Source organism: Alligator mississippiensis, chromosome 11, assembly GCF_030867095.1.
Source record: "Alligator mississippiensis isolate rAllMis1 chromosome 11, rAllMis1, whole genome shotgun sequence".
Classification (NCBI taxonomy): Eukaryota; Metazoa; Chordata; order Crocodylia; family Alligatoridae; genus Alligator; species Alligator mississippiensis.
Window position 1 is genome coordinate 68,456,336 of NC_081834.1, and position 27,220 is coordinate 68,483,555.

The following is a 27,220-nucleotide window of genomic DNA, read 5'->3' on the forward strand; positions in this document are numbered from 1 at the left end:
TTCTTTTACCATTTCACCATCTCTTATTGTTAATTCTCTGTGAAAGAGCACAGTTTTGTGGTTTAACAAGGTAAGAAATTCACTCTTCACTCCGCACTCTGATTATATATTTTTTAACTTCTTTAGCTTACCCAAGAGACTAGAGCCTCTCTTTTCATTAAACGGATCTGCATTCTAATGTGTGCTATGGATATTAAAAATGCAAGCAAGACGTCTAGAAAACACCACTCAGCGCTAGATTCCGACTTCCCTTACAGCAATATTTATCTGAGGTAATTATACTTACCCCTTTGGAGTGTCTCTGACTTTACACTGGTGGAAATGAAACTAGAACTCGACATACCTGCCATTCACTTTAATTATTGCCATTTAAAAAAAAAGGTCTTAACAACAGAGTTGTACCTAAACTCTCTGCATTTGTTTCGATTCTAAGTAGTTTTTTTGATTTCCATAATTACAGTAAATTAGTGAACATCATATACTAGCAATACATGGCAATAATGCTAGTGCCAGGTGATTTTAACTGTAGCAACCTTGCTCATGTAACATAGCATTTAGATTACTATAATAACGTATGCTGTGATGATTAGGTAATATATGGAAAATAAATGCCATATTTTTGCAAATTGCATACACCCCACTCTCCGTCACCCCAAAAAGACATCCACCTCCTTTGGGAAGGCAGAGTGAAGGAGAAAATAATTCCTTTTTAACCAAACTGTTCAGGTTAGCTTCCTTATTTAGGATGTGCACCCCCACTTTCAATGGCCAATATTTGGGGGAAAGGTGTACGGTAAGCAAATAAATAAAGGTAAGTGTTGTCAGCAAAGGGCTTGATGATTCGAGCCCCTTCTCATTTCACTGATATCTCTGGCAAGACTCCTACTGCCAGAGGAGTATGACCAAGATTTCACCCTTAGTTTTATCTCCCGAAGCTGGAAATAAAAGGTAAATGGGAAGCTGAGAGCAGCATTTCTCAGAACCAGGGTAGGGAAATGATATGGCAGGATGTCAAAAATACATCCAAGGACAGGTCTTCAGCTGGTGCACACTGTTTTAACTTCATTAAAGTCAATGAGTCCCAGTATACATCTATCTATCGGTGGTTAATTGACAGCAGTAAGCGGTTCTGGAACTGACAGTACCTTGTGGCTTACAGACTTGGGAGAGATTTGGATAGTCCATTTTGCCTCATACATTTGATCATATCCTTCACTAAGATTCACTGGAAAACTTAGCAGTTCGTAACACAAAGAAAATGCCAGACTTGGCTTGCAGTGGGATATGGTCTGTGTAGCATCAAAATAGCAGGGGTAGCTTAAACCGGCTATGAATTTCTGGCAGACAGGGAGCTCGAAGGTACAAGGTTTCCTATCATCCCTGCTTCTCTTTGGGCTCCTGGCAGATGTTACACTTAAGGCGTGATTAATCATTTAATTGTGTCTTAAGTAGCAGCTACACATTTATGCAATGAATGGTGCGATAAAACAGGGAAAAGGCCATAACATTATTATGCATATTTTGTGCAATAACATTGTGGCTGGTTCCCATCGGGCCATACATGAAATGTGTGGCATTCCCAGGCCTGGAAGTGCCCTGAGAGTCTCAAAGGGCTCATGTGTGCTCCTGCAGCTGGGAACATACAGACCCTGACTGGTGAGCCCAGCCACAGGGGTGCACAACAGCCCTTCAAGGCTCAAATTTCGGGCTTCCCTTGGCACCAGCAATAGGGCATAGTTGTGGGATTGGGGATCAGATCCCAATCATGTGTGTCAGGGCACTAGGCGCATTTGTTGGGATCGTGGATCACGTCCCATTGCACCTTTAACTGAACGTCTGTCAGGGGCCCTGGCTACTGCACTAGGACCAGGATGGTAAATACTACCCTGCATTCGATATTTTTTGTGACAAACTTTCATCCCCTTCATTGAAGGGCTGCTTTACATAGGAAAGCTACTGCAATATAAGCTGAGGTGTGGATTTGCACTATACTAGCTAGTCCACACAAACTCCCTGTGTTCCCACCATTACTGTACAATAAATGGAACAAACTACAAAGGCATTTGAGAGCAGGGGTGGGAAAAATATGGCAGATTCAGCCCACAGAGGGACTTTGTCTGGCCTGCGGCATGTCCTTTAGTTCTGCCTGGCAGGACCCAAGCCCCAGGCTAAGCACACTGCCCCAGCCCCAGTCTGTCCCGTGCAGAGGGTCCTGGTCCCTGCAGCACTCATCCCGGACCTGCCCACAATGAGCGGCAGTGGTGGCCAGGCAGAAGCTGCTGCTGGGTGTGGGAAAAATGTGGGACCTGGCAGTAGGTATGGCTGCCTCCCCCTTGCTACTGCTGGGCCTTTCTTGCTGCTTCTGCCTGAAGTCTGCCCTGGGGCTTCTCCCCACCACCTCCACCACCAGCAGCACTGGGCACCCAGGCCTGGCAAGGCAGTGGTGACGGGGAGGAGCTGCAGGGCAGCCCCAGTGGCGGGCTCTGGGCAGTGGCAGCAAGAAGGACCCAGCGGCAGTGAGGAGGAGGCAACTGCATCCACTTCTGTGTCCCCGTTTTCTCCCACGCTCAGAACCAGCTTCTGCCCAGCTGATGCCACCTCCTCCATGCCTGGGCCACTGTCGCTGAAGCCAGGCAGCAGCTCCAGCCCCTCCTCAGGGTAGAAGGGTGGCCCATGGGTGGCACAGGTGGTGGCCCCAGCTGAGTTGCCTCTGCTGAAGCTGCCACCTGCCCGCATCCACGCCAGCTCCCTGTCCTCCATGGTCCCATTCCACATAAGGAGGTTTGGTGAACTGGGGTGGGGAGGGATGGGCTTGCTGTTGCAGCCCGCAACAGCTCCCCCAAACCTTCTATGTGGTCCACAGGCCCAAACAATTGCTAACCCTTGCTCTAGGGCATGTCTGAACTGTTGTGCCTGGATGTGCCAGATAGGACATGCTTCTATAGTGGCAAAGGCATGCCTTTAGCATGCACTAAGTGCCCACATGGGGAGTTAATGCATGGTAGTTCACACATTGGTCTACTTCGCAATTACTTTCCCATACAGACATGCCTGAAAGGTCCACACAGGCTTGATATTCCATTGATTTTAATGGCAGGTCACTTCCTGACACCATCAGATGAGTTAAGGAGCAGTGGAGGTGGGTTAATGTGGACTGAAAGCCAGCTCTATTATTCATACAACAATAGACCCTGGGCTTTTTAGATAACAGGATTCTCTATTAACTTATCAAGAAAAAAAGCATCAGGCAATTAACATGGTTCTTAGATAAAAATCAGTACCTAATGGTGTGCTCTACTATGCTAGAATTAATTTCCACAATTGAAAGAGTGACCTTCACAACCCACGAGCTACTCAAATGTTCATGTGTTGTGGGACTTCCTTTCCCTTTCATGCATTTTTATATTAATTATGGAGGTCAGGACTGGAAAGAAACTGTGGAGATAATGAGATGGAACAATACTCGCTGCAGTAGTTTGGCTAGGATTAATACTCTCCCCCGCCCTGGAAAGTCTTTGGGAGTTTGTTAGCAGGAAGGAAATCTCTGCAGGGATCTTTTTGTCCCATCTTATCACCTACCAGTGTGCTCCCACCACGGAAAATGCCACAGTGCCCATTCAAAAGCTGTCAGATTCAGAGGAGACTGATGCCCCGGTGTGGGCTCTGGTTCCCACCTCTGCTTCTCAGGTGGAGTTTGTAGAAACATAATTAGCTGCAGCCTGTATTATCTTTATAAATGAAATTCCCCAAAAGTAGAGAGGGACAATTTGTACCCTCTTTGCTTTGCCAAACACAGTCTGCTCATTCCCTCACCCCATGAACCCTTGCAGAAGAGGACATGGCCAAGCCAGAGACATAAGAAGAAGGGGGATGAGGCACAGTGGAGGAGAGGAAATGCAAACACAGGAGGGTTCCCCTCCATGCTTAGGCTTTGCTGGGAGGATATTCAGTCTTTACATATCAATAGTTACCAGAAATTCTCTCTCCATTAATTTGATATGAAATACAGATGTTACCTTTATGGCTCTCCCTCACTGTGCAAGAGGCTTTCCTGTAACGCTGACATAGCAACCTCTTAGGAGGTGCTCACAACTTGACCCTTAGAAAGGTTGGTTCTAGATGACCAGTCGATCAGAGGTACCAGGATCTGCTCTCGTAGTTCATCTTTTAAAGATCAGAAATACAATCCCACATGTTTAAAAGCTTTGCGGGTTGTTGGCACAGCCTGCCATTTATCATACTCCACACCCAAATGTACAAAAGGCTACACCGAATATGCCAAATTGCTTTGGGAGTCTTTGAGGCTGCAGTTTCTGTTACGGATCTGGGTGACATGTACAAACCTCTCGAGGCCCTCCTCTCACGGTTTGTACTGCCAAGAGAATTGCTAATGAATAGTCTTCTCTCCTGACCTGATTCTTATTCACTCACATAAGGTGCTAGGGCTTGAGGGCTCTGGATCTGGTATTCTGTATATACATACATAAACTAACAAGCATGCATGCTTACCCCAAGTTAACTCTGTAGCCAACTAACTCAATTCTCATTTTCACTGTCTTTGCATAGCTCCTCTCTGGACTTTCCTTATTTTCTAAGGCAGTGATAATTCTAGGACTTTCCATTTAGGATGGCTGATAATTGCCTAATGGGGCAGAAGACATATTTAAAGTGCTGAAAATGATAGAATTTGACATTAATTTATAACATCCGCTTATCCCCCAGCAACTCCCTGCACGCCAAATTCCGTCTTCAAATACAATGCATCTAAGGACAGCCTTTGGACATAAATTAAACAACTGAAACCACTGCAAACAACGGTGGGAGGAAAGACACCGTGAACTAGATTCTCAAAGGTACTTCCTAACCCAGTCCCACTGACTTCAGTGAAAATTAGGCACTGCATATTTTTACAGATCTGCATCTCTTGTGCTGTTGCTAAATGACAGCGGGGCAGCCTTCTCTGACTATTGTTTTCCATGTATTCCCTTACATCCTCTGCTTTTGGATACACAACCTATACCAAGACAAAGTGCCTTTATGCAAAGCGATCAGAGTTTACAGTGATACTGCCTAAACATTGCCTCTGCATGGTCCTCATAGAGTTAAGTCCAATGAGAGTTCAAATGAGTGCAGTTTTAAGGAAAGCCCTTCTGACAGCCCTGGAGTTCGTATGTGTGTAGGCTTCCTCCGTGAAAACCTATTATTTATGCTCTAGATAGCCAATATTCAGAAAAGGCTCTTCTTCCTCCTCCTCTATGAACTGTTATTTCATTAGTGAAAACACTGGCACTGTGAAATCATCTGAGAAGTCTGTGTTTGACTGCTGTTTAGCTTTACTGGACAGCCTGCCCCATGCACATTTGTTGGGGGTGAATAGAGTGGTTTCCTTAAAACCTGATATGCTCATTTATGTCTTGTTTAAAGATTTGGGCTTTTGTTATACATTGACTTACGAAGCTAGAGAATGCAATAGTACTTCAGAAACATATGTAAGTAAAGACTGTATCAAGCACGCAAGGGAAGTCAATCTAAGGTGGCACACAACACCGTAAGTCACAGGTGGTTTGGATTTGCTTTGCATTGAATGGCTGTCTCCTTGAAGGGGGGAGTGCGCTTTCCAGCCACCCTGGCGGGTGCTCCTGATTGCGCTTCAGGGGCCCAATCCTGCGCTCTCTGGGAACTTCCATGTCCAGGGTGTGTAGGATCAGACCCCTGATGCCCCAGAAGCGCAGAGCGTCTTTAGGCCTCCTCAGAGGCATTGGGTGTTGGCTGCAACCAAGACTGGGAATTTTGACTGATCTGTGCCAATGCTCCTGCTGCGACGTAAAGCCAGAGGTTCTTGGCTAGAGGGTCTTGCTCCTCCACTCAGGGTCAGACCAAGCGCCATATTTGGGGTCAGGAACAAATTTTATTCCATGGTCAGATCATCATTGACTGCAAACACCTTCCTTTTCAGTGAGGGGCATGGTCCTCTTCCTTGGACCTCTTGTGTATAATAACAATTTTTTATAGAAACAGGACATCAGCTGCCGTGGTCCCAGAGCTTTCCCTGCAGCAGGTTAAGGTGCTATTTATTTACATCAGGGTTGAGGGTAGTTTTACAAAGAGGTTAGATTATGGATGTGTGTGGGATAGCTTGGACAGGGATGATCCCACCTCAGGCAGCGGGTTGGACTAGATGACCTCTGGAGGTCTCATCCAGCCCCACTTCTAGGGTTCTTCCCAGGGTCTCCCATTTGCAAAGGTGTGCCCCGAGTTGGATTCTGGGGTTTCCCTGTTTGCAGAGAGGCACACCTGAGGAATCTGATCGGGGGTGCATCTCTGCAAACAGGACCAGGATGCTTTGGTTGAGAATCCCTGCTCCACAGCTATAATACACACCAGAACAGTATGATGCTAGGACCACGAGACCAGCCCATACAAATAGCAGTAAAAACCAAAGAAACCCATGTTATAGCTACCCAGCTAATATAAATATTTCCCATGCTGGTCCAAGAATAAGAATATAATCCACTGACAGTCCTCATTCTTCTGCTTCACACCACAAGTAACCTGCACTAGTGTTGTCAAATATCCCATGTCTGTATATCAGTCAGCTATAGTCAAGCTTTTGGCAGATTTCAATTTGATAGTGACCTTGAAGCTCTCAAGAACATCTTAATTCTACTGTGTTATAACCTATGGTCAAGCAAGATAGAAATCCTTTGGTGACCGGGCACAGCACTATCATCGTCTTTAGATGAGACCAGATTTCTCTGCAGTGTTGTATAATAGAAGTATGCTATAAGGACACATCAGGCCCCTTATTTAAATCCAGCCATTTTGTTTTGCTGGCAGGTCAATATACCTGAGACCTTAACTTGTCAACTGATGCAGGGAAATTTCAATCAAAATCTTTGTGGCATAAAACACATCTCTGCAGCAGCAGCAGTTTTTCCCCGAGTTTATTATGGCTACCCATAAACTCATATAAACTCATAAAATGTCCTCCACCTTATTTACTGATGTGCTACTGATATATAAGGTTTGGTTTACACAGGGAAGACTATCTGAATTAGGGTAGGGTGTAAATTTAAAGCAGAACAGCAGTTCCCAATTAACTACTCCAGAATAAAAGTACCTTTTCGGGTTTCACCTAGTCCATTTTCAGTATAGATTAAGATGATTCAGATTAAAGCACACTTACTTTGGTATAAGGGTGTGTGCACATGAACATGCATGCGTGCGTGCGTGCATGCACGCACACACACACACACACACACACACACACACACACACAGTGTTAATATGGAGACCATTCTGTCAAGGATTATGCCTATTGTATATACAATCTAGGAAAGAACAACTATAGAACTGTGAACTGTAGTTCCTGTTACACCGTTTTCTACTGGTGTCTCTCCACTGACATCACTGGACCTACTATCTAATATATACAGGTGTAGTTAGCTCAGATTCAGGTCCCTATATAGTATGGAACTGATAGACACTGTCTAACAGGGAGAAAGGAGCTCCTGGCTCAATGTTCCTTCTGCAAAGTAGCACCAACATTGGACTCACTCAGCCCACATTCACGGAAACGACAAGTGTCAACTAAAAACGTGGTGTGGAGGTTAAGAGGAGGGGAAAGAAATAAAGCCATTAAAAAAATCTTGGACACAATAGGACTCAAAACTCCTGACCTTCTTTCCAGCCCATCGCCCCCTCTAGTGCGGCTTGAGGGGCCTGCTGCCCCTGACCCCTTCAGGGTCGGACAGCCCTGACTTAACTAACGCATTGAAATTCTAGGGACAGCTGCAAAAAGAGCTCCAAACTGCCCGCAGACCATAAAAAATATTCAAAGACAGCCAGGTGGTTCCTTTGCCTGAACTGGACTGCAATTATTCCACAGATTGACAAAGTGTGTCAACACATCATTATCGCCTGCTTTTCGCTAGTGCAATTTATTTCTCAGCATCAACATCATTTCTGTTTCCTAAAGGCACGAGGTAAAGAATAACTACTTATATCTCAATCCCCACCAACAATTCACACTTTAAATAAATCTCAACAAATCCAAGAGGGCAAAAAGTTCCCAAATCCTATCAGCTTGGTGTTTCTTAAACCTTTATTATTTTTTTTTTAACATAAAGAAAACATTACAACTCTGTTTTTAGCATTATATACTTGAAATATCTTCAAGATCAAATAAAGAAAGCATAGCTCTACTATTTTAATTTCCAACTGGATCTGAATGTCTATGTTCCAATTTCTAATTAATGGTTTGGTCAAAGAGGTTTGACTTTGAAGATAACTAGTGGCTGCTATCTTTAGTTTCCCCGCCCTAGATCTGTCAGTAATACCATAAGAGTTTGCCACCTTTCTCAATCGCTTAACAATCTAGACTGATTTTATCATGTGAAATCATTTGTAAAGAAATGAGAAAATACATGAAGGTTCAAGCAAATGATGGCTAGCTGGAAGCCTCGCATAACACAAAACCTCTTCCCCTTTGGAAAATGAAGTGTAAAATTAATAGAAGGAAAACTTCAATATGCAGTTCAGGTGAGAATCACACAGAACATGTCGGAATCTGTTTAAGCCTGGACATTTCAAGGGTAACTTGCAAGGTCTCCTGAGGTGTGCTTGAACAATAAATCCAGTGGGCCTAGTTTCTCCTAACATTTTAGTGCCTTTTTGTCCAGATGCAAGAACTCAAGAGGGGCAAGAAAATACTGGGACTTGACTGGGAAGTCCATGTTTAAAAGAAGATAGCTAACAGAGTGATCTGATGCTGAGGATTTGATTTGAGTAGGGAGCAAAGTTAGGATCAGTTTTAGTCTGCTAATTCAAATAACCAAGGAGGTGGGGTTTGAGAAGACACAAAGGGCAGATAAGCAACCAATCCCTTTCGTTGGCCTTGTGCTTTTAAAACTTTCCCCCCGAACTCTGGATTTTCTGGGAATAACATTCTGAACTACTGGGGATAAGTACAGACAGTCAAAAAGCCCGAGGCTGAATCGATTCAATCTTCACAGGTTAGTCTAAGCTGTGTAGATTGAACTGATCAGCAAGTGAGCGGACATTCACTTTTGATTCTGGAAATGCAGGAATGCAGGCAATATGCCTGTAGTGGCCCAAGCCAGAAGTCAGGGGGGGAGGTGCTATAGCATGCCTCTCTGCTTGGCTGGAGCAGACAGCTTGGGCCAAGGCTAGCCTGTCCACCCTGCGAGGGGGTGGGGGTTTACAGGGGAGGTGCAAAGTATCCTGAGATGCTGGGGGACTGTGCATTAACTTGAATCTGGAGGGGATCTGGGACCAGACGCTCAATACACGAATTTAACCTAAATCAGTGAAGTCTGATACTACTTCCATCCAGGTCTATCTTAAACCAGGTGGCCATTTTGAGAGCAGTTTGTGTGTGCTGCACTTCTGGGCTAGGAACACACATTACACATAAACCGGTTTAAGTGATCAGAAACTGGTTTAAACCTGTAACAGAACAGATGTTCAGTGCACATAAACCAGTTTGAATGGTCGAATGGTTCGAAATGGCTGAAACTGGTTTGAGATAAACCTGGCTGAATGTAGTATCAGACTTGACTGATTTGGATCAAACTGGTTTATGCAATATCTGTCCCAGACCCCCAGCAACTTAAATCAGAGTCCCCCAGCATCCCAGTTGCTTTGCTGCCCTGAGTGGGGCTCTCTGCTCCAGAGCTGGGCTGGCCTTGCCCCTCTGCTCCCTGGCTGCAGCTCTGGCAGAGACTGCAGGCACAGTGGCATCTACCTGGTTTCCTCCTGCATCGCCCCCCCCACCCTTCCTCTCTCCCACAGCACAGACCGTAGCCAGCACATGGTATGCTAACTAATGCTGAGAGGTGGCCGTGTAAGGCAGACAGGACAAAGTGTCTGCTTAGGGCTTGTTGATTAGCTCCAACAAGCCCTAAGCAGACACTTTGTCCTGTCTGTCACGCCCCCCTCCCCCCCTCAACTCAGCACTATATAAGGGAGGGAGGGCTGCTCTAGTACCCCCTGGCTTCTAGCCTGAGCCACTGCAGGCATGTGCCTGCATTTCTTCAGTCCAGAGGGGATGTCTGTATACTTACAAACTGGTTCAGCCTAGCCAGGTTAGACTAACTTGCAAAGACTGAATCAACCCAGGCTCAGGCTTTTTAATGTCTGTCCCTAGCCCTGTTATGTTACAGATTTGAACTAGTTTCTGATCACTTACCTAGTGTATGTATAATTTCTGTCCCTGGCTGGTGCTCAAATCTACAAATCCTGTGGTTTCAGAACACAACATCTGAGTAGTGATTTATGCTAACCATTCTGCAACATCTTTATTTCTAAAGTGAAAGGCCACAAAGCCCCTTGTTCCTTACAAATCATTTCCATACCTTACACACATCTCCAGAGCTTCCTATGTAAACTTATCTCAACTTTAGAAGAAGTGCTGTGTCTTAGCTAGTTATCAAGTACCAAGCCCATTGTTAGCACATAACATATAAAATTAGGCAATCAGAACATTTTATGATAGTTGCAACTTGATCTGTGTTTAAGGATCGTTAAACATGAGATCAGGGACAATTCTGGGCAGCACAGAAGGTAAACAAAGCCAGTCTGAAATTTCTGCTCCTTCCCAAAGGGAAAAAGATGAGTACAAATCAATTATGCCTGTGTAGGAAGGCAAACTAGAGCCTAAATATTTAAGGAGATCAGATATACACCAACGTCACTTTGAATAAATTGTCACGGTTTATAAAGCAATCTTAATACTGTGCCCTTCCTAAGAGCTTACTGTGCCTATTTAGGATGGTATTTTCCATGCCACAATGTTTTCTGCAGGCTGTTCTCCCCTCCCAACTCATCTTTCAATTCAGTTGCCAATTAGATGCAACACTCACTGTTAAAACTTTTCTTTTTTTAACCTTCCTGGATAATGGTTCTTTCATAGTTGATTATTTCACACTGTGCTCCTTACATTAGACTGTGAGATGTAAACCTTCGTATATTCGAGGCCATTAAAGATTAAGACAGTATAGAGACGAATGTACTTTGTGTGTTTTAAATATACTCTGCAGCTCTGGACTTGGGTTGGAAAGTTAAGAGGAGAAAGAAAATATGGTTTAGTATATAGAAAAGGAACATAGTTCCATAACAGAAATATATTGATTTTGCTGTTCAGAGCTGTAGAGGCAACAAATTAGGTGCCACAGAGATCAGAGTTCAAGACACAGATATACTCCATGCTCTCAACAGCAGCTGGAAAAGATGAGCCTTTTCCTTACCCTGGTTTTGAACTGGCATAACTCTACTGACTTCAATGGAATCACTCCAGATTTACCCAATTGGAAATGTGCAGAGAATCGGGATCACGATGCTCAGATCTGTCCTTATAGCCTGCAATGAACTGTTACCAGGGTTGGTTTTATTATGGTTTGCATGCAGCTCCCCTGCCCTTTATAAAGGCAGGGCCATGGAAAGCCAGAAAATGCCAGGTGAAGATTACAGATACAAAAACCTGCCACGTGCAGCTTTTCTTTGTTCTTAGCCCCATCAATAACAATTGGAAACTCAATGAAAGAAAATGTCTGACTAAAAAGGAACCTTAATTTGCAGCATTTAGAAGACCAGATGGAAATGGGGATCGGTGAGCGCGTTGAGAGTGCTCTCTCTGATCTGCTGTATTCTGAATGAGGGATGACATAGTTAAAGGACCAATAACAAGATGTTATGTTCACTGATATATTAAATGATCGTATGTTCTACGTAGTATGACTTTTTTTTTTTTTTAAGCGGTGGATTCTAGAACCAGCACTTTTTTCCCCTTTGTAACTCACTTAAATGAATACCAGGTACAAGAAAAAATAAAAACCTGTTGTAAGGCTGCATTCTTCTAAGCAATCTCTGCCTTTGAAGTAAACCCTTTATAGAATAAACACTATGAAATGAATATAATTCAGACCCAAACTCAGGTCCAAATGCAGAGAGCTTTATATAAAATCATGGGCTTGTCATATACATCTACAGAAATGCACATAAATCTTTCTGTGCTTTAGCCATCTGTTTTGCCCAGAAATTGCTTAATGTGCCATACAAATGCTTTCAGACAGATAAAAAGCTAATAGAGAACTCAAGGTTTCATAGAGCTGAATCTTACATTGAACTAAGTGCTATTTTTTATACATACCTACAGAGGCTGGCATCTCCCCCCACTGTAAAACAGTTTCTTTTGTGAAGTGCCCATATATATCAATGTAGACTCATTCATCTTCATAGGTGAGTAAAATTCTGTTCCGTTAGTATTGGGGAGGATGATAATGGCATGTGGGCAAATAATTCCCTAGACCTGGAATCAAATTGTACGAAGATTTATATCAGGAAATGGATTGAAATTTTAGTGACTGCTGTCAGAGCTGATTTGGATCAGTGCCTCGACACAGTGGAACTTTCCAGCACAAGGCACGGTAAGGCAGGGGAATTCTCGGCATGGTGAAGAGTTCCGGCGTGGATAGGGTTCCCGCCGAGGATATGCAGATTTGCATAACACGATTGGCTGATGTTAAATTATTCCCACATGGCGGCTGGCAATTGGCTCGCTAGCCATATAAAAGGTTAGGGGTGTTTCCGCCCTAGGGGGAGAACTCCGCAATTTCCCTTGGAGTGGAACTCCAGTAGTTTGATCACCTGCCAACGACTCCCCGTCGTCGAAGCCTTACGACGTATCCTCCGTGTTGCATGCCTGAGTTGGACCCGAGCTACCCGGTCTACAAGAGCTCCTCGATTAGCGACTAGAGTTTAGAATTGTTGCAACTACGATTGAAGTGTGAAGTCACTTCTTGCCTGCGCCATATACGACTCTACAGTGTAAGTAAAGCTATCTCTGTTTTTCCAACTGATACGCGTCCTGTCTGTGCCTAATTCCGCTCCGGTGATAGAGAGTACCCATCTGCCCGTCACGGGATTGCAGCCGCAACCCAAGCTAGCGTTCCCGAGGATTCCCGATCCTCGGCCCCCTCTCGGCCCCCACGACTGCATCCATCTAAGTAGCTTGGCAGAGCAATAAAAACAACTGGCTCGCAACTCAGAGAAAGTAAAAGAAATCCCCATGTTAAGAAAGGCTATATAGTTTGCTAGATAACTTTCAGAGTAGGCTTCCCTGCCCTTTTAGATATTATAGTAGGTTTGTAAAGAAGTCAATGTTCAATATTTCACTTAATATTTACAAGTCTGCTTTGGTTTAAAGAGGCCAAGGAACATGTGAGACACAATGAGATTTACTGGCTTGTCCAAGAAAGGCTGGTATTATATGAAGCAGCAGAAGGCACGTAAGCAGTATTTGAATTCAAAATTGATTCTAAGTAAGAGCAGGGGGATAAGGGGAGTTGGCTGTAGCTTTGTTGGTCTAAGGATATAGGCAGACTTTGGGTAAATCTGATCTCTTTTATTAAACCAACTAAAATAGTTGGAAAAATTCTTCTTTGTAAATAAACTGTTGAGTGTGAACACCCCTCATCAGGCAGAGGGAGCGTCTGCATTTGTTTTGTGCTCTCCTGGATGGGATAGAAGCCAGTGTGCAAGGATGCAGGTCGTGAAAGTGCAAATGCATGACAGTGAGAGTCAGAGGGGCGAGAGGCAATGGGTGAGAGACACCTGGGGTGGGGAGGAAAGGGAAATAGTGAGCTGGTGACCAAATGTAGCTGGGGGAATAACACATTCAACCTCCTTGTTTTAGGAACCCAGTACTTGCATTTTCTCTGAGATTACCTTAGCAGAACTCCTGAGCTGAAACAACGGCTCATTAAAACCTTTTCGTGTAACAATATTTATGGTAGTTTGAAAGAGCCACCTGAGCTTTCTGAATGCAAGCATTTCTGCACACTCTTTTCTTTCCTTACATACAAGATTCGTTAAAACCATTAAGTGCCTGCTTAAATCCTATTCAGTGCACGAGCACCAGGGAAGATGCACCTCATACACGGTATACAGGCAGCTGGGAGTGCTCCAGAAATGCTCACAAAAACCAACTCACTTCCCAAGTGAAAAGGGCTTTATAATAAGTATACAGCTATCAAGTTGGGATTATATGGAAAGTATTTTGAAGACAAGGCAACAAAAAAAAACAACCAAAAACCAAAAACCCCAGACAATAAGCATTTCTAATTCCTATTCTAAAGCACTATCAGAAACCAGATCTTTCTCCTTTATTGACTTAAACGTTGCACTACCCCTGATATCAGCACTTTCACAGGACAAGACAAGTGGAACTTGACTGTCACTTTCACAAGTCAGCAAACACACAGATCTGTCTTTCCCAACATTTATGCATGCAGTCAGGGTACGAGGAACAGTCAAGAAGTATAGAAGCTGTACTTGCCAAGTTGAATACACTCAGGCCAACCACTTGAGTCCATGTCTCTGCAACCACTATCCCTAACACCAAAACAGATATCCAGAGCCGGAAAACAATTTTAATGCATTGCCTTGGTATTTGCATGAGCAATTGCAGCAGAGAAGAGATGGGGGGGGGGGGGGGAGAGAGGGGGAGAGAGAGAGAGAGAGAGAGAGAGAGAGAGAGAGGTGGAGAAGGGGAGAAAAGAGCAGGTAGCGAGTGTAATCTCAATTCAGCCTGTTGAAGCCTTTTTTGAGATAATTATCTAGTCTATCAGATGTTCCCTAAAACAACAAATTATCCAAACAGATACAGCCCACTGTAGCAGCACATTTATTTCAGATCCAGGATTCTTAGGGGAAAATGTATTTTTAGTAAATGTTCTCTTACGGTGGAGCAGACACACCAATAGAGTTGCAGTTCTCAGAAGGGTGCCCCAAATTCAGGGCGTTCACCTGGGAAATCTTTTGAGATGTACACAATTATATCAGGAGTCTGTGGCAAAACTAAATCCATTAAAATGACTCGCCCTTTCCCTTGCCTTTTATCTTGGGTGGTAATTACGTTAATGATCTCTTTGACATTTAATTATTTGCCAGGCTTAGCCAAGATAAAGATCCCTGTGTGCAGACAATCCTGGGCAGATTAATGAACTGGTGTGAACTTTGAATGGTGCCTTAACTAATACAGCTATTAGCTGTTAGATTAAATACTTCTAATATCTGAATCAAGTCCCCCCCCCCCCCCCGATATAGCAAGGAATCCCATATACTCATTAAGTATCAAGAAAGGTACCTGGTGACTGGAAACACTATTTTTGACAAAGTTGGATGGGTGGCCTGTTTGCTGGGTGAGATAGGGGAGACTGTGAGGGGTTGGGATGCTCTTAAGTAGGACTGCCCAGAGTAGGATACCATAATTGTAAGAGTTCATTTGGCCAGAAAATGAGGCTGTAGGATGCTTACAAATAAAACTAGTTTGGGGCACATGCTGCAGAGCTCATATCTAGATCTGGATTTCTCCAAAGCTCACAGGATTTGCTTTGTTCATATTGTAGCTGGGCTTTGATCTTGCAATGTAATCCAAACCAAGTACCTACGACATCCCCCTGATCTCAGTGAGGCTGCGTGGGTAGCACAGAGTTACCATAGCAGGACTGGAACATTTGGCTGCTACCTGCCCATATTTCTATGCGTTTCTGAATGCACTGTTTCTGGTTGAGGCCATTTCCATACAAGTAGGCAGCAGCAGGCTAGAAGAAGGTTACAAACAAAATAATAGCACTGGACTACATAGCATCAGGCCTCTCGCTCTTTTGGAGGAATTATTTCCCTGTTGGATTATCTAAGTTTTTAGAGGTTGCTCTGGGCACTATGGAAACCAGTAAGTTTATTTAACTGGGGCTTCCATTTCAGGTGCAGCATCAGAGTGGCAAACCCCATTTTAAAAAGTGAAGCTCTGATCTGGAATCACTTAAAAATGAGACATTGGCTCTACTCATAGGGGAAGCTATACATATATCTGCTAAGAGATGTAAGAATTGAGGCTTAAGGCTGAAGTAAACTTTACCCATACCTGGAAACCGATTACACATAGCTCCTCCTGCTAACATTATGGGTGCTCTAACTTGGTACAGCATCACAATACAAAGGTGGTATTCATCCAAAGACCAAACTGGCTTCTACAATCTGCTATGACATCCTTTCTGATTAGGGCCAATTTTCAAGTTAATGTAATTATAGTTTAATCAGCCTGGCATCAATATTAAAAAAACTTATGAAGAGACTTAAAAAATACCTAATTAACATAGCAGCTCTAGGTACTCCATTCCCAATGCATGGCTTAGATGTTCTTTAGCTCAGTCATAAACCTACAGAAAGCCTCAGGAAAAACAGGGATCAGGCATAGGAAATAGATCATAAAACTGAATCTTGGAGACCTTAAAGTGCTGGAACAATAACACTGTGTTCCTAGCCCAGACCCTGTTTTTTCAGAAGATCCAAAATAAGGTCCAAAATATTCAGCCGGTCACTATTAATTGACATCCATGAGAAAAAGATGGAAATGACTTGATTATTTCAGATGACAAGTATCTTACGTGTGTCAGCAAGTACAGGTCGTACACAAATCCCGAGTCCACATCAATGGCGTGAAATCCTACTAATGAGCCATAGATCACTTTTAACCGTTGTCCATTTTCAACTGTCAGGTCAACTGACAGTGGTTTGTGATGAAGTGAAGTGAAGGACTGAAAGAGAAAAATCAGGTATGTATTCCTAAAGCGTTGATAAGATTAACACCTGAGTGACTGGTTTTAGGTTCTTTTTATGACTATGACCTCGTTTCATGTGTACTAAATTTAGATGCAGGCTCAAATTCCTAAAAACGAGGCTCAAAGCATTACGTATCCAACTCCCACTGACTTTCATACGGACTTGCGGCCCATCATCATTAAGGGCCCCTAAAACGCCCTCATTTTTCAAACAAGGCCCATTGTAAGAACTTTTGAAATTTCCACCCTTTTCACTCATTTTCCTAGCTTGAGGATGAGTGGGGGAGAATTTTGTTTTGGTATCCAAACATATTTTCAAATAAGATATTACAAAAACTGGTCACTTCTTGTAAAACCATATCTGAAGTACTTATGAGACAACTGGCATTTGCAGTTGTCTAAACGATCTAAATTTTAAAAAGTGTGTCCGATCACTCCTTAATTAAAAATAAATGTTACACAAAGCATCACAAGCAGAAACGGACAGAAAGTGATAATGGCACGTTCAAACTGAGATGGCAGTCCACTCACCTTGAAAGCCATAAATTTGTGATACGGCTTTGGAGCCCAAGCATAGACTTCGATGGAGTTTTTCAAAGCAACAACAAAAAATTTGATTCTCTCATATTTCACTACAATATAAAAGGAAGAATTATTTTGCTTTCAGGGAGACACACACTGAAAATACTTGGGGCTCAGATTTGGTGATTTTATATACACCCTAAAATTTCACAGAGATGATTTGTGGACGGTCATGTTCAGTTAATTAAAGCATAAGAATGTGGCTTTTGATATTCAACGTAAGTAACATTACTTACAATAAATATTTCTTTGACTGAGCTTACAGGTCAAAACCTTTCAATGATACAGCCACTGCTTACTATTTTTATTATGTAGCACCCAAATGGGTGCTAAGTACTTTGCATACAATCAAGACAAGTCAGTGCCTTAAAAAGCATTTGATACATGGTCCTGATCCCATAAACACATTTACACACAAGTAACATTGCTCAGACTCAGGAGCACATAGAGGATGGGGCTCAGGGAGTCACTTGGCAGATAAAGGGGTATAGTGGCTGCCTCCACAGGAAGGAGGCAATGCAAAACTATTATTATTTTAATGAAGCCGTGACTCCTCTTCAGCCTGAGCTGCTTTCCAGCATTCAAACTTTTCACAGGTGGGTATACAGAGGCACAGACAGGTCTGTATCCTGCTTTCAAGTAGTGTGTTAATGGCATTTGATAACAGTAAGCAAGCTCTTCAGACTGGATATATGGATCATGTGGTCATTTTCTATTCCCAGACTGGAAGAGCATAAACCCAGGGTTAGGCTATTGCAATAAGTTACACCTACAGTCTGAGCTCATGTTCATTTACTTTTCCATTATGGAAGCCTTCAGTGGGCAGAGGACTGGCCCTTGTATACCCCTTGGCTCTGTTGGTATCAAATAACTTTACAAATGGATTAGTCCTCACACCAGTCTGCAACAGGGAGCCAAAAGTTCCTGTTACTTTAAAGGAGAGAGCAGCAAATCAAGCTTGCTATGTGGGGGCTGGCACCTGAGTGGCTAGGAAGCAGGCTAGCTGCTAGAGAGCTAGCTGCCAGAAAGCAAGCAGCCCAGGGTAGGAGCTAGCACCTGGGGAGACTGTCCTGTAACTCGCTGCTCCACGGCAAGCAGCTAAGAGGCAGACATCTAGGGAGTCCAGAAGTGGAAGCTGTGAGCAGCTGAGCTAAGCAGTAGCAAGGAAAGGCAAGCTGGTCATCAGGCCAAAAGGGAAACCCCAGTGGGTGGCTGAAGAGCCAACGTGGCAGGAAGGGTTGGGACTTTGGAGGCACGTAAGACCAGCACCTGAGCCCAGGCAGGTAGCAGGGAGAGGAGTTTCTGAAGGAGGAGGGCTGCAGGAGGCAGCCCGTCAGGCACTCAAGCCACCCAAGAGAGCTAGGATGAGAAGGCTCCAAGGGAAGTATGACTTATGGGGACACTGAGCTGGGGTGGGAAGACTTTTAGCTTGCAAGGCAGCTTGCTTATGTTTATGTTGCATTCATATTCTTATTAAGAACCAGAGGATGGGGCTGTGGCTACAGGGGAGGTATGGAGGCCACAGAGGGGTGCCTGGTGGGCACTTAGCCTGGGGTCAAGGACCCAGAGGGCTGTGGGTTGAGGCTAAGAGAGGCCAGGCCAGTGACAGAAGTCTGGCCTGTTGTCAGAAGACTGGGGTAATGAAAACAGCCTGGCCTGGGGTCAGGAACCCAGAAGGCTGAAGGCTGGGATAGGGTTACAGCCACCATGCGAGGGCCAGGAGCCCAGAGAACAGAAGGCTAGGGCCAAAGCCATAGCATGGATTAGGGCCAGACCCAGAGAAAAGAGAGGGCCTTGCAAGGGCCAAGGGGCCCAGATGACAGCTTGAAGTACCAATCTGCGAAGCACGGTGTGGCTGTAGGGGAGGAAGGAGGTCACAGATAGCCCTTAAGGGTGTAGATGGGGTCAGGAGTGCTCTCACTTAGGGCTTAAAGGATAGGACTGGGGGCCAGCCGGGTACAGGAAGGCCAAAGCAGGCTGGGGCTTGCTCTGGAACCCTGGGGCAGCCTCCTTTCTACAGTAAAATAATACCATCAAGGCATGGTAGGTGGGAGGAAGAAGGAAGGTGCTCTGAGGAGCCATGCGGTCACCAGGGTCATAGCCACCCATGGGGTCTGGTCCTGTTCCACACCCCTATGAATGAAGCAAATATATTACATCCATACTAAAGTCTCAGAGAGGTTACATCCTCTATTGCATTCGTATGGCACGAGCTGAGGATGGCAAAACTTATCCCACCACCAGTTCTGCACATCATTGGTCACGTTTCTTACCTGGCTGGTTTTGGAGGTCCTAGGCCGACTTTGCTGTACAAACATAACGAAAATCCAATCATGAGGGACTTGGTCACCTAAATAAACTGACTCCACTTTTATTTCTATCTACTGAGATAGGAATCAGCACTAGCATTTGTCTGCAGAAGGGATCAGAGAGAAATGACTGGGTAAATCCTTTCTGAAATAATTGAATAATAATAATAATTTTAGGAAGGATTTGATATGAAAAAAAATACTAAAACACACATTAGCTTTGCTGGGTATGCTATCCCTCACCTCTCATGTACAGTTACAAGAACAGTGACAGACAGAGGCTACATTTTTAGGCTTTATTCTCATCTCAGCGTCCATGTGGAGGTTACGTCTCCATGCACTGGAGCAGTAGTGGATTCCCAGTGTTTTGAGATCACAGGCCACTTATGAAGGGAACAATTCTCCAAGTTGATTAACCTCACTGCGATCCTTCCCAGCAAATGCAGAACTCTGCACAGCAAACTGAGCCCTTCCTGTGTGCTTCATTTTAATCCTTAGCATTTGCCTTGGAAACAGAACGGAGCTTTACATCCTTACATATTCCCTTTCTTCCCATTGCACATTCAGTGTTTGCATTGAAAATTAGAGCCAGGCTCTCAAAAAGGATGCAGGTGTTACGCAAGTGAGTGACAGCTCAGCACTGAGAGAAGAGGGAGGGCTGAGCCCATGCCACTCAGCGCCTCTGCATTTTACACTGGTACCTAGAGGCAGTTCAGTGAGTGGATGGGGTTGGACAAGCCTGGGGTAGCAATGAGACCCTCCAGTCCAGGCAGAGAGAAGTAAAAACATCATTTTCTTCCTCTCTACAGAAAAGAAAGCCATAAGGGCAAAGGTCAGAACATGCAAGGATTTGCCAACAGGAAAATAATAGCGGCTGCTCTCCCAAACAGCTTGCAGCCAGTTTTATAAGCAGCCAAGCTTGCTTTAGAGGCAAGTGGAGCAGGCAATTATATAGGGGGAGTGCTCTGCAAACTCCAAGGGCTTCTCCACAGCCTCAGCAGGTGTAACCAAACTCTGGCCAAGTGAAAGTTGCAAGGTGAAACTATTCTAATGGGCTTTTTGTCCAGAGCTAGCAGGGGGCACTCCGAGGGAGCGATGGTTTCTGTGGCTCAGAGAGAGCCTTCTGCTCCAATGTTTGTTCAGCTGAGTTATGGGATTGTATAACTCTCACTCATCCGCCCAGCAGTTACAAAGCAATGTGCATTTAAATCTAGGAACCTTTTATTTTTTTTTTTTAAGTAAAACCTAAAAACAAGTAGCTAGAGCCAAGATAAATGGTGTTTCAGCAAGACTACTATGAAAATAACTACAGGTTCCCATATATCATTTCACTTTTTCTCTCCAATTTAGTCATTGACTATGGCAATTTTAAAGTAGTGTGCTGTAAAACCAAAAGAAATAAGACAGAGTATAAGACCTCTGCCATTATCGCATCCTTCACAACCCCACAGACATCATTTTGCTACACTGCTTGGGGAGGTGCCATTTTAATACAGCTCCTTTAAATATAATCAAATCTATTTTATATTCTGCTCTAGTGCCCATCAGGGTGCTAACATTATAATAACATCACACCCTACTGGTGTTCATCTTCAAGAGCTGTTTGAGCCAGAGGCTGAATAAAGATTTTTGAGCTACTCTGGCATTAACTGCATTTTATAGTCACTTAAGTGTAGTGTAACTTTAAAAATGTATATTTGGTTCTTGTATAATATACAACACAAGGGTGAACTGGAGAACACCCAACACAATCAGTTATCTGATTGTCATTCTCCCCTTGTACTCGGCCTTAGTGAGGCCGCAGCTGGAGTATTGCATCCAGTTTTGGGCTCCACAATTCAAAAAGGATGTGGAGAAGCTTGAGAGAGTCCAGAGAAGAGCCACGCGCATGATCAGGGGTCAGGGAAGCAGACCCTACGATGACAGGCTGAGAGTCCTGGGGCTCTTTAGCTTGGAAAAGCGCAGGCTCAGGTGTGATCTGATGGCCACCTACAAGTTTATCAGGGGTGACCACCAGTATCTGGGGGAACGTTTGTTCACTAGAGCGCCCCAAGGGATGACGAGGTCAAATGGTCACAAACTACTACAAGATCGTTTCAGGCTGGACATAAGGAAGAATTTCTTTACTGTCCGAGCCCCCAAGGTCTGGAACAGCCTGCCACCGGAGGTGGTTCAGGCGCCTACATTGAACACCTACAAGACGAAACTGGATGCTTATCTTGCTGGGATCCTATGACCCCAGCTGACTTCCTGCCCTTTGGGCAGGGGGCTGGACTCGATGATCTTCTGAGGTCCCTTCCAGCCCTAATGTCTATGAAATCTATGAAATCTGCAGACATCCCATAGATGCTGTATCTGATTTACCAGCAGGTATTCAGGGCTAATCAAGGAGATTGGTATCAGGGAGGTGAAAAATGTCAGTACAGATCAGATGCCAGCTGATCAGAGCACTGAAATCATTGCCTGTGGAACCACACACAGCTACCATTCAGTTTAGCTAGGCTTTGCAGCTAATAACACCATGTTGTCATATTAATGGCTACAAAGGCAGGGACAATCTGGAATTAAAAGGAATGAAGAGTCCATGATGCACAGCAGGGGAGTTTGAAGAGAGCTCAAATCCATTAAAGCCCATGTGTAATGTTTAAAAACAGGTTAAAAAAAAAAAGGGTGGGGAGGAGGGGAGTGTTTGAGAGGAGCTGTGTAGAGAGATTTAGGATGAACCTAATGAAGCTTACCGACTTTGTAGTATATGCAGCCTTCCAAGTCTCCCACGGACACCCAGCCTTGTCGCTTCTCCACTTCTGGATCGTTGTGCAAAATCTTGTTTCTTAACCATGATAAATAATAAACCCGCAGCTTATTCTTTTTACCTGACATTTACAGGAGAGAAGATGAGATATACTATTTTATTTCTGTGCAGTGCAAACCTGCAGTATTCATTTGCTGGAGCTTACATGATCCAGTGCAGGGAGCTTTTACTGTTACAAGCTGGGCCATGCGAGAAGAGAGGCTATCAGTGCAGAAGGTAATACTGTGTTTTGTGTTGACATCTTACATAGAGATTGATACACCAATGACATGCCAGCCCTCTCCATATCTGCACTTTTATTTTTTGCCTCTTTCCCAAGTTTTCATGCAACAGTCTTTCCTCCACCATAGAATTTTTTTTTTCGTTTGCACCTAAAAAGGCTCTCCCAGGGCAAAGGGAGAAATACAGACATTTCCTTAAAAAGCCATTCTGAATAGATACATTTCTTTAGCTCTGATTACTTTACAGCCTCTTGTGATTGTCAGAACCCAGTAGTTAAATGCCTATGTCACAGTGGAAGGTTTCATTGATTTGATGCCTATAACGCAGTGGAATTTCTCGCCACAGTGGAATTTTCCGCTATGGTGAAAAACCCCGGTGCAGTAAAAGTTCCCGCCAACTTTATGCAAATATGCGCACCACCATTGGCCGGTTCTAAATTAGTCATATTTGGTGTCCAGTGATTGGCTTATTAGTCATATAAAAGTTAAAGCAGTTTCCGCCCAAGTCGGAGAACTCCGCGCACATCTCGGAGTGAACTTGGCGGACTGATCACCCACCAACGACTCCCCGTCGCCGACTGTGTCGACGTACCCCCGTGCCCTGCAGGCCCGATAAGCTGTTCATGTCAGTTCGTCTGACTCGGAGAGCTCACGTTTGCAACTGTAACCTTAGTCAGTTCTTCCTCCTGCGCTGTGTACATCGATGGCGTAAGTAAATAATCTCTTTGTTCAAACAATATGCTTCAGTGCCTAATTCCACTCCATCAGTCAAAAGTACCCGCCTGCTGTTTTGGGGCTACTGGCCACAGCCCGGCCTACCACTTGACCGCCACAGTGATAACATCTATTCTCTTTTCCTGGTCGAGGTATTTATTTCATCATTCTTTACCTTTGGATGTCAGAGGCATATAAGGTATATAGCAATCTAGACTCTGGAAAAAGGCTCCAGATGTTGCATCACATAGAAATTTGGACATAGGCCATCAGGGAAGTATAGTTTTCACCTGTGCTACATATGCTGTGTCCAGTCAGCATATTAAAAGAAGCTAATTCATCCCTATCTGTGTGACGTTCTGATCCTGTAAAGCACTGACCATCCTTAACTCCCCCTAAGGTCAATGGAAGTCATAGACCTCAGCAATTCTTGCAGTCTTATGTACACAGGGGATGCAGATTTTGTTTTGGTTAAGTAACACAGCACTGATACTAGTTTGCAGGGCAGGGAATGGCTTGATTTTGTAGCTTGTTGGCTGTACGGTAATATTATATAACGACCAGACAAATAGGGGCATGAGCTGGCAGCGGCACAAATAGAAGTTGTGGCTGCTACTTTGTGCCTGAGTGCACGCCCCTGCATGTGTGCTTTGCTGAGGGACAAATTGTCCCACTGTGGGCAAACTGCCCTTGCCCAGCTCTTCCCAGCTATTCAGCCAGGGAGAGCTGGAGGCTGGGGCCAGCATCTGTGCTGGCCTCAGCAGTATAAATTGGTGGCCTGGTAGTGTGCTTGGAGCAGCAGGAAAACAACTCAGACAGCACAGAGGCCTGGCTGGCAGCTAGAACATTGCTCTGGAGGGTCAGGCCTCTGTTTGATACCCACTTTTTTTGCGTGGTTTGTGCGTTTTTTTTTTTTTTTTCTCCAGTGACTTTTTTGCTACCAGGGAATCCCAGGAGCAAATTTTGCCACTGCACTAGAAATTTGTAGCATATTTTACCATTTACTGCATGCGGTTTGTGGCACCACAAACCGTGCACCCCTGCTAGTCTGGATGCAGCCGCTTTGTATATCCCCACAGACCATTTGACATATTAAACAGGTAGTAAAATGTCCTGAATCTCCTCTGAATCTGAAACAAGAAGGTCTTAGCAAGTGACGACAATACAAATGTACTTTCCTGTGAACAGCTCCCTTACGGTGTCCTACAGGAATCAAGTGTATAACCTACTTTACAACCTAATTCTTTGTAATTTCTTCCCACCCCACAGTGGAACAGCTACTTTTAGACAGCAAACAAACCTGAGATGGTAATTAGCACATTGAGTCCTTCCAGAACATCCATTTGCTGGAATCGTTTCCTTGAAATCAGTGAGTAAACTCGTCCTTGACCACTTCTGTCCAGCAGCCACAGCCCATTCTCCATGCCCACTAGTAAGTTTACTCCTGTAAATAGATGAAAAACAACCATAAATCATCCACTGAATCACAGCCCGTTTCAACTCTAATTGCTTTTCTGTAATTGATTCCCTTCAGTCTTCTGTTTCTTAACTCGACTCGTATTTTCTCCATCACTATTCAGTCAACCTCCTGATCCAAGTGACTTAAAAAATCTGATCCTCTAAGGATACACTCGGGCCCCTCCCTAGCATAATATTTAAGTACCCCTGTAATTTCATCTTAAGTACTTCCGATGAAGTCAACCTGTACTTAAAGTGCAAGGAAAATGTTTTGTGGATGAGAACTTCCAACACCGACTGTGACCGTCACACATTTTCTGCTAACCCTCTCAGTATTATGGAGGATGATTTCATTGTCCCTTTGGATGTACAAACCAGCCCCAAAACTTCACCCTCAAATTCCATGAGATGTGCAGAATGCAATAGAAAAAGGATAACAGATGCTAGGAAGTGGGTTTTTCAAGAGTAAAGTATTCTGTGATTTTAAAGATAGTTCTGAATACCAAATTAAAGGAATTAATTCATCCAAAAACTAATTGCTCCCACAGAAGTTAAGGCTCCAGTGAACTGCTGACATAAACTGATTTACCCGGAACAAGAATTCTGTTTGGCTGGCACGATCAGTACATTTCCTAATCGGTAGGTTCTACTGGAAATAATGAAACAGCATAAGGTATCGCACTGTAAGATGCAAACATTTGCATTGGCAACACTCTGCCGAGGACCTGGCACTCTTCAGCCTGAGCACGCACGTAATTACAGACCTTGCTACGCAGCTCTGTTCTTAATTTAAAATCTTGGCCTTCTTTAAACACACATGAAGCAGAACCCGTGAAGCTGTAAACTGGAAATTTGCATTTTCTTTGGATAATGTTTCTCCCATTTTATTCATAAATTTTATTTTTCATTTCAAGCTCAGGCTCAGCTGGAGGGAAAATACTGTGTCAGCTCCTCGGACCTCCTGCTTTTCTTGTTAGATGGATGATTAAAACAATCTGAGCATATGGGCACTGAGAAATGGGGACCAGGTCCTTACTGGTTAAACTGGACAACTCTACTGGAATTAGATTGGCACCAACTGAAGATATGGCTAGAAGTTTCCTTTGTAAAAGGGTGATCCTACAAGGGATCCCTCTTGGGAAGTCAGTGAAAGCAGGACTGATGTTTTCACAGGATCAAAGTAAGACAAGAATATTGATCTGTGTGAGTCTCTAGCTGATAACGTGCCCACAGAAAGACTCCATGGAGCAGGTAGTAGATGTGAGGGCAGGGCACGAACTGCAAAGGTTTTACATTTGGAATTACTGCCACTTGAGGGATCACTTGGCAAACCTCTGCACTTCATTCTACTAAGGAAGATAAACTAAGTATCATGCAACTCACTGTGGGAATTTCTCTGACAAGACCTTGAAAACCTTGATCCTATGGGAGGAAATTATGATCCCTTGGCTTTTTCTATGAGTAAGATATTAATTCTGCACCCTAACCAATGTGTCCTCCCACCCTGCTGCAGGGAACTCAACAGGAATTCATCTGGCTTTCACCTTCCACCTCAGGGGTGGCTTCAACTGAACGGTGTGTAGGCATGTAGCCAATGAATCACTTTGGAACAAACAATGCAATAAACCAATGTAAAATCTTAACTTAGCAGGCACTGTCAGAAATACGCTCCCTATCTGTTTTTTACCTGTACATATACCTGTCTACATCTAAGCTTACCCCACAAAGCAGCACAAAGGATCTCCTAGTTAAATTTCTTCTTGTATTTGTGAATTTCTGGACTGTCGATCTGTGGACGGATATTGGTTGGGTTGACATTGACAACAGAGCCTTTCCTTGCGTTTTCTCTCCTGACAGGTTCTGGTTTTGCACTAGATGCTGGGAGAAAAGACATACAGAGTCATGAAAAATGGAAGCCACCCGTAACACTGTTTTCAGCGGTGGCAGATGACAGAACAAGGAGCAATGGGCTCAAGTTGCAGCAAGGGAAGTTTAGGTTAGATATTAGGAGAAACGTTCTCATGAGGAGGGTGGTGAAGCATTGGAACAGGTTACCCAGAGAGGCTGTGGGATCTCCATCCTTGGAGGTTTTCAAGACCCGGCTAGACAAAGCCTTGGCTGGGATGATGTAGCTGGGGCTGGTTCTGCTTTGAGCAGGGGGTTGGACTAGATGCGACCTCCTGAGGTCCTTTCCAGCCCTCATTTTTTATAGTTTTATAAACATCTCACATGTGAATTGCTTGTAGCAAGTAAAAAGCTACTCCAAGGATCGTCATACTTCAACACTTTCCACAAAACTTAAGATAGCATTAGCAAGAACCATATGTCTACACAGTTTCTGAAGTATGCATAAATAAGTGTTTTAATAATGCAACGACAGAGCGGGACATACTCCATCGGGAACGTGGGCAGAACAGTTCACTTAAATCCAGCACCGTCAACATGGTTTCAGTAAGTAACTAGAAAATTAAGGTTTTAACT

General features: G+C 44.0%; 1 pseudogene; it reads right to left on the reverse strand.

The window, feature by feature from the left end:
• Nucleotides 1-11,811: 11,811 nt before the first annotated feature.
• Nucleotides 11,812-27,183, reverse strand: LOC132243803 (mitogen-activated protein kinase kinase kinase kinase 4-like; annotated as a pseudogene).
• Between the last annotated feature and the right edge of the window lie 37 nt (nucleotides 27,184-27,220).